Genomic DNA, 13,633 nt, shown 5'->3' with positions numbered 1-13,633 from the left:
TCAATCATAAATTTGAAGCTATGATGTCTTTCATCACAAATAAGAAGAATCCACCTCTTGGAGAGGTGTTGGATTTCTTTTGGAGAAAGGAGTACCAAGCAAGAGGTGCTCCTCATATACATATGTTGTTGTGGATCAAGGATGCTCCTAAATTTGGAACAGATCCCGATGACTTAGTGATGAATTTCATAGAACAGTATTCTACGTGTGCTGTTCCAAATGCAACGGAGAAGAAAAGCCTAAGAGAACAAGTTCTACGTTTCCAAAGCCATCGTTGTGGAAAGTACTGTCGTCGTAAATTCAGAAACAAGGACAAGTTCTACACCAAATGTCGTTTCAACTTTCCACGGCCGGTGATTTCTAAAGGAAAAGTGAACAGTTTGATGTCTTCACTACGACATAATGTGACGAGGAAATCACCCAAAAATACATACAATTTGAAAAGGAACGAAGAGTCCAAGTACATCAATGACTACAACCCAGTGATTTTGTCCATGTGGAATGCTAACATGGATATACAGTTTGTGGGTGACAACTGCATGGCTGTGGCTCGGTATGTGACATCTTACATCACCAAAAAAGAAAAGACAGAACTGAAGGATATGTGGGAGGACATATCCCATGAAAAGAGCCTCAGCAAGAAGTTGTATAGTTTCAGTCTGAAGATGTTGTCGCATCGAGAAATCGGAGCTTACGAATGTTCAGATCGATTGTCTTCAGCAAGTCTCTATGCCAAATCTAGGAGTATCGTTTGGGCGAGTCTTGGTCTTGCTGCAACGCGAAATCGAGTTCTAAAACCTGTCCGGGAAATTGAGTATTTGGCGGAAAAGGAGCCAAACAGTACCGACATTTTGAAGACCAACATGTTGGATACATATTATCCAAATCGAAGCAGTCACCTTGAGAATGTTTGTCTATATGAGGTTCTCCAAAATTATATATTCAAGAGGAACATGAAAGAAGATATTGAGAAAGGAGTGTATGCTGTAATTGGAAGTGAGGGATGCCTGGTCAAGCAAAGAAAATGCCAATTAGTAAACCATCGAAAATTAAGTGGTGAATCTCCAGAAAGAAAGGAGTTTTTCTATTTAGCACTTTTGCAACTTTTCAAGCCTTGGCGTGCAGAAGAGGAACTGCTTGGAGATTTCCTCTGTTACGAAGACTCTTTTAATGCAGCCAAGGAGTCCATAGAATGTCCTGCTTTTCCTAAATATCAAGAAATGCTAACTTTGGAAATTGAGCAGGAAGCAACGATTGCAGCCGAGATTGCCAGAGACAGTTCTCAGGACAGTCAGAGTTCTGTTTCATTGAGTCAAGATCCACTTGGAGGACCTATTATCGAAAATGAAGCTGCCACTGCTATGAATGAAGTGGAAAGAGCCATGGCACATGCTCAGGAGGATTCAGTTAACTTAGAAGACTTGGAAAAACAACTCAACGTTGAGCAGAGGAAAATATATGAAGAAGTTACCAAGGAAATTGAGCACGGATTAAGTCATGAGAAGAAAGAGTGCTCATGTACGTCGTTGAAGCCTGTCCGACTGTACGTGAGTGGAGAAGCGGGAACTGGAAAGAGTTTCCTTATTAAAGCAATTTCTTGTTATTTGCAGGAAAGGACTAAGTCATCGCTGTCTTGTGTTGTCACCGCTCCTACTGGACTGGCAGCACATAACATTAAAGGTATTACTTTGCATCGTCTACTGATGCTGCCGGTGGAGCATGACAACAAATTACAATACAACAAGTTATCTGGGGATGCTTGCTGTGAAGTTTCAAGAGTCTTGAGGAAAATGAAACTACTTATCATTGACGAAGTAAGCATGGTTTCCAATGTCATGCTTGCCTTTGTGCATTTGAGAATGCAAGAAGTACTTAAAACTGAATATGATGTGTTATTTGGTGGCAAACACATCATTGTTTTCGGAGATCTTCTGCAGCTGACACCAGTAAAAGGTCAACCTGTGTTCAAAATACTCACACATGAAGATACCAGGAAGTGCCTAGGGAGTATTGGCAACGTCAATATATGGTTAAACTTCAATTATGCAGAACTGCATGAAAATATGCGTCAGGCAAAGGATGAAGATTACAAGAATATTCTACAAGATATTAGAATTGGAAAAGTGACCGAGCATGGGAGAGAAGCTTTAAATGCACGATTACTGTCAAATTTATATCCCAAACGAGAGATTGAGCCTGAGAATATTTTTCAGAAAATTACTGAGAAGAAGTCCGGGATATGTCTCATGCCAACTCTTGCAGAATGTGCCATCTTCAACAATAAAATGTTGAATTTAGAAAAGCAAGAGATTGTGAAACTTGAAGCTATCGACAAATTAGAGCACATGGGATCAACAATTATTTTGTCAGACAATTTGAAATCAAAATTGGATTCATTAGAGAAGACTATATCTAAAACAGCGGGTTTTGAAAAGACTTTGAATGTGTGTTTAAATTGCCGAATCATTTTGAGAAGGAATTTACATGTAGAAAGAGGTCTAGTAAATGGATCAATGGGTAATGTTGTTGATTTGGAGAAATACAAAAATAGAGATGGAATCGAATTTTTAAGAATTAAATTTGATGGCATTGAGGAAGTACAGCAAATTGGTCGTTGTTCTGCTAGGTTTTTGCTTGTTAAAGACTTATATGTTCGCCGTAAACAGTTTCCTGTTTGCTTGGCATATGCGGTGACAATCCATAAATCGCAAGGTTTAAGTGTAGACTGTGCATTGGTGAATATTGGCAGTTCTGTGTTCAAGGAGGGTATGGCATATGTGGCATTGTCACGAGTTAGAACTTTATCGGGATTGTACTTGATTGACTGTGATGTCACAAACATTTGTGCGGATCTAGATTGTGTTAAGGAATACAATAGGTTAAGAAGAGAGTATGCGCCACATTTGCCTCAATATCCTTTGTTTGAGAAACGTGTGGTAGGCCAGAAACGTAGAAATATCAGTAATAGTAGGGAGGTTGTTGCAAAAAGACTAAAAGTCAATGAACCGAAAGTTGTTAGCAGAAAGAAAGTGGATTCTGTTGAAGATGTTGTCGGTTTTCAATTTGAAAACAGTTCTGGTGTCAACTGCTATGCAAATGTAGTGGTTAATGTTCTCTTTTCACTAGAGAGTTTAAAAGAACAGATTGTGTTCAATTCGGAGCAAAGTTTATGCTGCTTGTTGAATTCTGTGTTAGAGAAATGTAGCACTGATCGAACAAAAGTAGAAAGTGTGTCTGAAGTTCGTTATCTGTTAGATGAATGTTCAGGTCAAACAGACTTCTCTGAAAATAATCAGCAAGATTGTCAGGAGTTTTTAATGTATATGCTTGATGTATTGCAAGATGAGGGTGTAGATGTAGATCACCTGTTTGGGCTTTCTTATCAATGGCAGCATGACTGCGAGAACTGTATGGTATCAAGTACTACTAGTGTAGACTCAGAAAGATTTATATATTTAACTTTGCCAGACAGTAAATCAGTCTCCTTTAATAAGCTAGTAAATGCAGCGGATCACAACATGGAGTGTAGCCAATGTAAATGTGATATGATGTCAACATTATTTATACGTAGATATAGCCAGTATGTCATTTTAATGATCCAACGATGTAGGCCTGATGGATCAAAATTGTCAACTTTAATAAAAAATGTTGTGGCTTCTCAGCTGTCAATATCAGGGAGGACTTTTGTAACTGTAGCAATTATCTATCATGAAGGTCCATCAACAACATCAGGACATTATACAGCTTACTTAAAGTCTGGAAACGGCTGGTCATTCTGTAATGATTCCGTTGTAACTTTCAAAAAAAAATTGCCGTTTGACCTTAAAAATTCTTACCTGGTGTTTTTAAAACCAAAATTTTAAGTAGAGGGAATGTAAGTCTGCAATGCTGTCTAGATTAAAAATCCAACTATATAAACCTGATGCAAGTAGGTCTGCTTCATAGTAAACAGTATCAGTGTCATAGGAAAAGGAGAACATGAATGACAAAGAAGAGTAAGATATTAGTAGTCCAGGATTGTGAAAATAATCTCAAATATTTTATTTTTGAAAGTTGCGTAAATAGAAAATGTCGGGATTTGATTGGAAGAAATATAAGACTTGCGAATCGCGGCAACATGATTTGGCCTAGTGGAAACATGTGATAGAATGAGAGAAGTTTTTTTTTCTATGTAACATATTTTACGTATCGATGGAGGTTTTCTTTCAGAAAGTGGCGGGCTGAAAATATTTATAGCACAACAGAGTGGATGCTGTTTATAGGAGATCATTCGACGTCATTGAAAGTAAGTCAATTTTAAGGAGTTTTGAAATCAGATTTCTTAGGTTGTATGGGTTTTTTAAACACAGTCATTTTGATTGTGTTTTTTTTTCCCCGCTGTTATATGATGAATACCTTCAAGTCACTGATTTAAGTGAAATTTGATACATTCTGAGAACAGCAAAAATAAACCATTTAACATGTATAATTAATGTTATGGTTTTTGTACTTATGATATACATTTAGAAATGTGAGGTACATATGGGTAAGCTGAGTCTTCTGTAAGTGTCAATTTTAATGCTTACAGTGCTGTACTTCTGGGTACTGTTTTTTTTAAAAAAAAGAAAAGAGGTCTCACCTCAAAGAAAGCTCTTGAAAGCACACATCTTATTTGCATCCTAAAATAATCATTTTAAATGTTAGACACAATTTTATGATGGTTTCACATCTCTTTTGCGCTGTTATGGCATCACTATTGTGAGACATAAGCAATGCAAAAGAAGCATCATATTTCAAAATAGGCCTCATTTCATCAGCATGAAGATACTGTTTGTTGAAAATAAATATATTTAGGATTGTGTAGGGGTCGTAGAGAAGTAGAGGTTTATATAAGTGTCAAAGTTGTTTAAAAAGTGTTTCTTCTTGAACCTTTTCCCTTCTTTTTTCTAATTTTTAAATACATGTTTTAATATTTTTGGAAATGTTTGTTCTCTCTTTTACAGATTGAATGTATGAAAAATTTTCGTTAAAAATTAACAAGAATTATAAGGTAAATGTTTTCTACTTTTTTAATCTGCATTCCACTGGTGATGATGTCACTGACTATGTTATGAATGATGTAATAATTGGGCATATCTGTTATCTCGTTAAAAAAACTAACAGTAAGTTTAAGGATAGGAAACAGACAGTTATGTTACAAAAAAGACAGCTATAGGACGTAAACAAAAAAAACTGTTACTCGCAATCCACTGCTGATGATGTCACTGACTATGTGAAAAATAGTGTAATATATGACATGATCAGAAGTGAATTGCGGGTCACAGTATCTTTTCTTTACTCCCTATAGCTATCTTTATAGTAACATAGCTGTCTGTTTTCTTTCCTTATATTTACTGTTCCTTTTTTTAAAAAAATTTTTTTTGGTGCGCTCAAAGTTCGCGTACCGGATAGCGAACTGGGAGCGAACTAATAGAAATAGAGCTTGGCAGAGTTCAAAGAATTCTACCAATTTTTTTTAATAATGGGGAGGTAGTTCTGAAAAGAACTTTTTTTTTGTTTTTGTTGTTTTAAATTTTTTTTATTAGTTTTCTGAACATTTTTTATATTTTTTTGTTTTTTTCTGAACATTTTGTATTTTTTTTATTTTTTGGGGGGAGGGGGGGAAACAAAAATGATTCATCGAAGAGGGCTCAACAGGAGCAACAAAAAAAAGAAGAATTTATTTTTGGGGGCGTTTTGGACATACATGATTTTTGATGGCTCTAATGATGAGAGTTATACTACTTTCGCGGTAGCATAATGTTTGATTGCACCTCATACAAACTTGTTTGACTTCCCCCATGTCCATTTGAATATTTGGGATCAGCTCCCTTGCTTCAGGTCCCGTAACTTCTGGCACAACCGATCTTCTGGCTATTGCTGGTGAATTCTGTTGTTCGTCTCGAAGCTGAGCTGCACTGTAGTTATTTGGGTGCCACCTGCTCATGTGTCTGTGCATAGTGAAATTCCCATAACTATATTTTTTATCCGTGCCTCTAGAAAGACGTTCGTCACAGATTCGGCAAAAGACATACCTGGCGTTCACTTTCTTTTGCCCTGGTGGAAATTTGAAAAATTGCCAAATGAAATTTTCCTTCCTGTTGTATCTCCTGGGCTCCTCAGGCAAATATTCAGACTCTTCCTCCTCTTCCCGCTCTTCCTCTTCTTGAAAGATTGGTTGAGTTGGTGGTCCTTTCTTTCCATGAGGAGGTGGAGGTGGTGGTGGGGGAACACTACCAGAAGCTACAACAGAAGCCATTTCTCTGGATTGTACAAAGGTCTTTCTCTCATCAAGATGAAAGTCAGAGTGAGGAAAGAAGGAGGGGTTTTCATCATTTGGGAAAAGCCAAAGTTCTAAACCAATGAAAAGTGTTAATTTTAGATCACATGACCTAGTATTACATCATTAGGAAACCAAAAGTGAAATGAACTAATGAAAAGTGTTATTATCGAGTCACATGACCTGCTGTCTTTACGTTTCGCGCTTTGCGCCGCTATCCAATCCGCTTTCGAGTCCGCTAACTTGGCGCGTCGGATAACGTATTACGCGACAACGCAAAACGTCATGATAACGTAACAGTCACGCTTAAGGAGCGATTACCGGCTCGCGCACCAAGTCGCGGCTTTGAATTCAGCTAACGGGAAGCTGACCAGTTCGCGGACTAGGAGCGGAACTATTTTTTTTTTTTTAAAATTGTATTAAAAAAATGTACAATATATTTTATGATTTAAAGAAAAATACATTTTACAGATAGAAATATTAGCTTTCAAAAAACCATTGAAATTCAATGAAAAAACCATAGGTTATACTCCATATATAGTTAGGAATTAGCATTTACAAAACCTTATTTTACTCGCATAAAACCATTGAAATTCCATATATAGTTAGATGCGCTAACTATATATCGCGCACCCGCAATCCACTGCTGATGATGTCACATATTACATCATTCATGACATGGTCAGTGACATCACTGATGACATCACTGATGACATCTCAAATGACATCTCAAATGACATCACTGATGACATCTCAAATGACATCACTGATGACAACTCAAATGACATCACTGACAACATCACAGATGACATCATTCATGTGTTAATACGATGAACCTCTACAGACTCTGATATATCCTTAGATACACTCAGTGAAAACAGACACTCACAGATTGTCACTCATCCATGGAGTTACTCATACACCTAGACAGTCATGCAAAGAATCAATCACACCTCCAATTCCTCAACTATACAGTTATACACACCTTACTTATTGAAACATATTCTAACACATATTTACTCTCTTATATAATCCCTAATAAAAGTTCACAATGATCCATACAGCCACTCACACATTCACTGGCTCTTATGCACAGTTATTTATATATGTTAACTCTCACATGTACTGTGTTTTACATATGTACTTACTTTGACATGTAGCACTGAGATATCCATTCACTCACCAATACACTCATGCACACAGTCAACCGCCCATACAGCTGTTTCCACATGCACTTTTGAAACCATACATCTAGTGAATCAACTGCTCACACATCTATGCACAGAGGCACACACCTCCCAGCCACTCACACATATACTCAGTCTCCCATACAAATACTTGAGCAACCAATCAATAACCCATATAGTTATTCATATAGCTACTGATCAACACATGCAGCAGTTTACAGAACAACAGATATAATGATGCACAAATTAATACAGTTTAATCACTAACCCATGCACTCAGTGAGACACATTTAATCACTCCCTCATACAATCAGTCATGCACCTACTAAATCCTTCATCCAGACATTTATACATCCACTCATTCTTCAATATGTAAGACATATTTTAACTTTACAGAAACATACAGTCACTGGATGTTGTGATCAGTGATGTCATCAGTGATGTCACTGACCATGTCATGAATGATGTAATATGTGACATCACCAGCAGTGGATTGCGGGTGCGCGATATATAGTTAGCGCATCTAACTATATATGGAATTTCAATGGTTTTATGCGAGTAAAATAAGGTTTTGTAAATGCTAATTCCTAACTATATATGGAGTATAACCTATGGTTTTTTCATTGAATATATATATATATATTCAGTGATGTCATCAGTGATGTCATTGACCATGTCATGAATGATGTAATATGTGACATCATCAGCAGTGGATTGCGGGTGCGCGATATATAGTTAGTGCAACTAACTATATATGGAATTTCAATGGTTTTGTGTGAGTAAAATAAGGTTTTGTAAATGCGAATTCCTAACTATATATGGTCTATAACCTATGGTTTTTTCAGTGAATTTTCAAGGTTTTGTAAATGCTAATTCCTAACTATATATGGTCTATAACCTATGGTTTTTTCAGTGAATTTTCAAGGTTTTGTAAATGCTAATTCCTAACTATATATGGTCTATAGCCTATGGTTTTTTCAGTGAATATATATATATATATACATACATTTATAAACATATATCATCTGTATATCTATATTAGGTATGGGCGGAAAATCCGTTTCGCTCGCGGATTTTGCGGATTTTCGGGAAATTCGCAATCCGCGAGATTCGCGAATCTCCCGCAAAATCCGCAAATCCGCGAGCAGCGGATTTTGCTCGCACTGCTCGCACTGTTCGCGTGAGTTCGCGGCTTCCCAGTACAACTTCGCGCCCCGCGAATAAGTGCTAAATTGCAGAAATACGATCTTAGCAAAACTGAAACTACTTACCAGGTTCAAAAGTTCAGGCTCATCATTAGTAGCCATTTCCTGTAGTGCTTCCTGAGGGGCCCCTCCAGAGTTCAGTTGCCAGTTGCAACTATTATGTGACCCTGCTCTGAACCTCAGAATAGTTACACATATGCCACAAAGGTCCTGAATTACAGCTAAGGGAGACAAGCAGGAGCCAGGCTGGAAGTTAAAATCCATTAATCAGCCCCTAATTCATTATTGTCAGTTGGGGCAGGGCAGGTGTTGTAACTAATTTTGCAACAATGAAAGCACTTAGCAAGTGCAAAAGATCACTAATCAGGGCGCACTAAGGAAGCAGGTGCCAGCTAAAAAAATATTCTGTGACACATTAATCAGCCCCAAATTAATTCAGGTCACTTGAGGCAGGGAAGGTGTGCTTTGCTTTGCCGAAAATAATGTACACTGGACAACCAGAGGGTGTGGTGATGAAACAGAGGGTGGCATGGGTGGGCCAGAGGGTGGCATGAGTAGTCAGAGAGTGGCAGTGGTGACAGAGAGTGGCAGTGATGAAGAAGAGTGTCCCAAACAGGCTGGACACGTAGAAACAACAAGTTCGCAAAACTTGCGACCCGACAGGTAAGTTCGCAAATTGCGAAATTGTAAAAACCCTCGCGAACTGGCAGAAACACGGGCGAACACAAAAAAAAAAAATCCGCAAATTCGCGGGAATTCGCGGATTTTGCGGATTGCGAGTTCGCAAATCCGCAAAATTCGCGAACGCGAGATCCGCAAAATTCGCCCATGCTTAATCTATATAAATACAAACATAAATGCATGCATACATATACTTATATGCATACAGATGCATGTTATTTACATGAAAGTTGAAAAAACACTAATAAAAGCAAAGCTAAAAAGCCACCTCATTACAAACAGAATGGCTTTAACTTAAACGAGGGCGAGATCTATTGCATTTTCAATGCTTGTTTACTTTGGTTCCATCAAGAAGGCATTCAGATGTGTCACACATTTGCCATAAATTCTGAATGTTAGCACTCTAGTTGCACATTAGATCACTGTAGTAAAGCTACTGCTCACCAGGGACGTCTGCTGCTGGTATTCAAAGTGCATGTTTCAGTCTGCATGTCAGAATTTTTTTAATGAAATAGAAGAGGATTTGAGAAGTCACTCAAAATGATCCCTAATTTTTCTTTCTGAAGCACTAATCATACTTTCTATGGCAAAATTAACCCCTCATGTTGTTCCTTTTTAAATTGAGTGTTTTCAGACTTACCACTTCATTCCAATCAAGATGGCTTCTGGTGTGCCATACTTTTGTCATAAGTAAGACTGTTAGCGCTCTAGTTGTTTTTTAGAACACTCTGGGACATTCTGTCATTGCGCTATACTTGAGGTACATCTGGGTGATATTTGGGCTACATTAAGGCTCTTTTGTCTCTGGTGGCCATCTTGGGAGACTGTATGTCAGAATTTTTTAATGAAATTGAAGAGGGTTTGGGAAGTCACTCAAAATGTGCCCTAATTTTTCTTTCTGCAGCACTAATCATAATTCATATGGCAAAATATACCCCCTCATTTTGTTCTTTTTTAAATTAAATGTTTTAAGAGTTACCACTTTATTCCAATCAAGATGGCTTCAGGTGTGCCATACCTTTGTAATAAGTAGGACTGTTAGCGCTCTAGTTGTTCTTTAGAACACTCTGGGACATTCTGTCATTGGGCTATACTTGGGCTACATCTGGGTGATATTTGGGCTACATTTGGGCTCTTTTGTCTCTGGTGGCCATTTTGGGAGACTGCATGTCAGAATTTTTTAATGAAATAGAAGAGGATTTGAAAAGTCACTCAAAATGTGCCCTAATTTTTCTTTCTACAGCACTAATAATACCTTCTATTGCATAATATACCCCCTCATTTTGTTCCTTTTAAATTAAATGTTTTAAGAGTTACCACTTTATTCCCATCACGATGGCTCCAGGTGTGCTATACCTTTGTAATAAGTAGGACTGTTAGCGCTCTAGTTGTTCTTTAGAACACTCTGGGACATTCTGTCATTGGGCTATACTTGGGCTACATCTGGGTGATATTTGGGCTACATTTGGGCTCTTTTGTCTCTGGTGGCCATTTTGGGAGACTGCATGTCAGAATGTTTTAATGAAATAGAAAAGGATTTGAGAAGTCACTCAAAATGTGCCCTAATTTTTCATTCTGCAGCACTAATCATACTTTCTATGGCAAAATATACCCCCTCATGTTGTTTCTTTTTAAATTAAATGTTTTAAGAGTTACCACTTTATTCCAATCAAGATGGCTTCAGGTGTGCCATACCTTTGTAATAAGTAGGACTGTTAGCGCTCTAGTTGTTCTTTAGAACACTCTGGGACATTCTGTCATTGGGCTATACTTGGGCTACATCTGGGTGATATTTGGGCTACATTTGGGCTCTTTTGTCTCTGGTGGCCATTTTGGGAGACTGCATGTCAGAATGTTTTAATGAAATAGAAAAGGATTTGAGAAGTCACTCATAATGTGCCCTAATTTTTCATTCTGCAGCACTAATCATACTTTCTATGGCAAAATATACCCCATCATGTTGTTTCTTTTTAAATTAAATGTTTTAAGAGTTACCACTTTATTCCAATCAAGATGGCTTCAGGTGTGCCATACCTTTGTAATAAGTAGGACTGTTAGCGCTCTAGTTGTTCTTTAGAACACTCTAGGAGGCTGCAGTAGGACACAAAGGAATCAACTGACAGTCTCTGTCCTTGTTGGATGTACATGTTTTACTGAGAATGTCAGACTTCATTTTCACATGACTGAGAAAGATAATGTGAATTTACAGAAAATATGCTTTCAGTTTAGCTTATAGATCCCCTTCCAAACCACTGTGGGAAAATCATGAGATATTAGTTTTCTTTCAAACAATATTCATGATATCACAGCAGAAGGTTTTTTCACATGGTAAAATCACCTTAGAACCCACCACAATTCCTAAAACGAGTATGGTACCATCAACAAATGATTTATAATGTAACTAAAGTCCTAAAACCCTCTATTAACTACAATGCTTTTTAATGAGGTGCTATCATGTATATTGGTCCCAAGATGGCTGCCAACACTTCTTGGATGAAGTGCTGACAGCCAATCAGATCAGATGTGTGGTTAGGCTCCGCCCAGATATATATCTTTTTTTGAACCTAAATTACTCAAAATCCACTGGAGCACATATATTGAGACCTAGCAAAGGCACATCGGGCTAACAGTCCCTACAATTTTGCCAAGTTTCGTGCAAATCCATTCAGCCGTTCGAGCTAAAAGTGAGGCCAACCGCCCTATGGAAATTAACATGGGAAAAACGCGTTTTGGGACCCCCCTTTTTTCTCGACCCCCCCTTGATGAAACCCCCCCAAATTGTCAGGGGCTGCTCAGAAACAAAATGTTCCATTTTCCTGAAAATTTCAGCCAATTCCGTCCACAAACGCCAAACTTATTCAACATAGAATTTTCAAAAATCCCATAGAGAAAAAATCCTAACTATATATACCTACTGGCGACCGCCAGTAGGTAATATATATATATATATATATATAAATACACAAATTACTCCTGATTCCAAATCAAAAAAAGGAAAGGCAACGTCACTCCAGGCAGTGTTACACTCCATTTTAAACAATATGTCAAAGAAAAGAGTCAGACGCGTTTCGACTGCTAAGCCATTGTCACGACTCTGACCTCTTCCATGCACACCATATTTGAGCTTGTCCACAATAGAAAACATAAACATAGAACTTCACTTCAGTCCTTTCACATTGCTGGGATCTTATACTGTCAGAGTTATGTATATAAACATACATACATATACCTATGTTTGCTTAAAAAGTTTGAATTAAACTTTGTGTGCATATAGCTATATATTTATATCTATGTATACACATACACACACATTCATATCCAAACAGTTTAGGCAAACAACACTTATTTGCAGTGATAAATATTTGGATACATTGAATTAATTAATAATACTAATAACATTGGAAAGCTGAGGTGCTGGGACCCAGGCTGGGGGGAGTGGGATTTACAAATACACAGCCTCATCTGCCAAACCTCTAGAGACACCTGTGAGCTTAGCACCTCTATTTTCTTTAGCTTGGAAATCTTTCTATGTAGTGGAAATTCATTGATGTCTTCCAAAGCCTACCACTTGTGCCCTTCCCAAGATCAGTATTCTGGTGACTTGGAAAATCTGTTCATTTTGCATGTCTCTTTTCTTTCTGCATGCACAATTACAGCACTCCTATTGCCTCCTCATCCAGGTCCCAAGCATGCCCGCAGCCCACCCCCCCTCAGTTGATCTGGTAAAGTGGGAAATCTTACCTAATACTTGGTCACATATGTTCGTCTTGTAATGATTCTCAGCGAAAACTTCAGTGCCTTATCCCTCAATGGCAGTGCCCTTTCGAAATTAAGAAACTCATAAATAGTGTCATGGTTTATACCTTGCAGTGTGTATGGACTAGTCAAGTGAATTTGTCTGAAGGCTGCAGGGTTGGTGTCAAAGTCCCAGAGAAGTTTAGAATGCTGCAGTCTAAGCTTTACCCATTCTGTATCTATAGGGGAGGTTTACACAACTACTGAAGCAGGTTTAGCAAGGTTACATAGGCCTTCATGCAAGCACAGCATTGGACCCGTTAAATACTGATTTGGCAGTTAAAGACAATTGGGGTGAAGTAGCCCCAACCCACACTCCTGAGCCCTGTGCCAATGCACTTGCTGTGGTAATGAAAGCTATGCCTCTGTGTGCTTCAGAGGATCTGTGTCAATGAAATTGCTTGCTCTGGAGTTGTTGGTGCTTCTGTGTGAGTTTGTGAAGCTTTATAAAACCATTTTGTTAAACA

At 38.0% G+C, this 13,633-nt stretch overlaps 1 protein-coding gene across 1 annotated transcript in view; it reads left to right on the top strand.

The window, feature by feature from the left end:
* The window catches only part of LOC147674141 (5-hydroxytryptamine receptor 3A-like), an 874,588-nt gene that overhangs the window by 515,609 nt on the left and 345,346 nt on the right, over nt 1-13,633 (top strand). The window lies entirely within an intron of this gene.

The sequence above is a fragment of the Lissotriton vulgaris genome, chromosome 12 (assembly GCF_964263255.1).
Source record: "Lissotriton vulgaris chromosome 12, aLisVul1.2, whole genome shotgun sequence".
NCBI classification, from domain to species: Eukaryota; Metazoa; Chordata; class Amphibia; order Caudata; family Salamandridae; genus Lissotriton; species Lissotriton vulgaris.
Note: the sequence above shows the minus strand (reverse complement) of the source record. Positions and strands in the feature narration are given on the sequence as shown.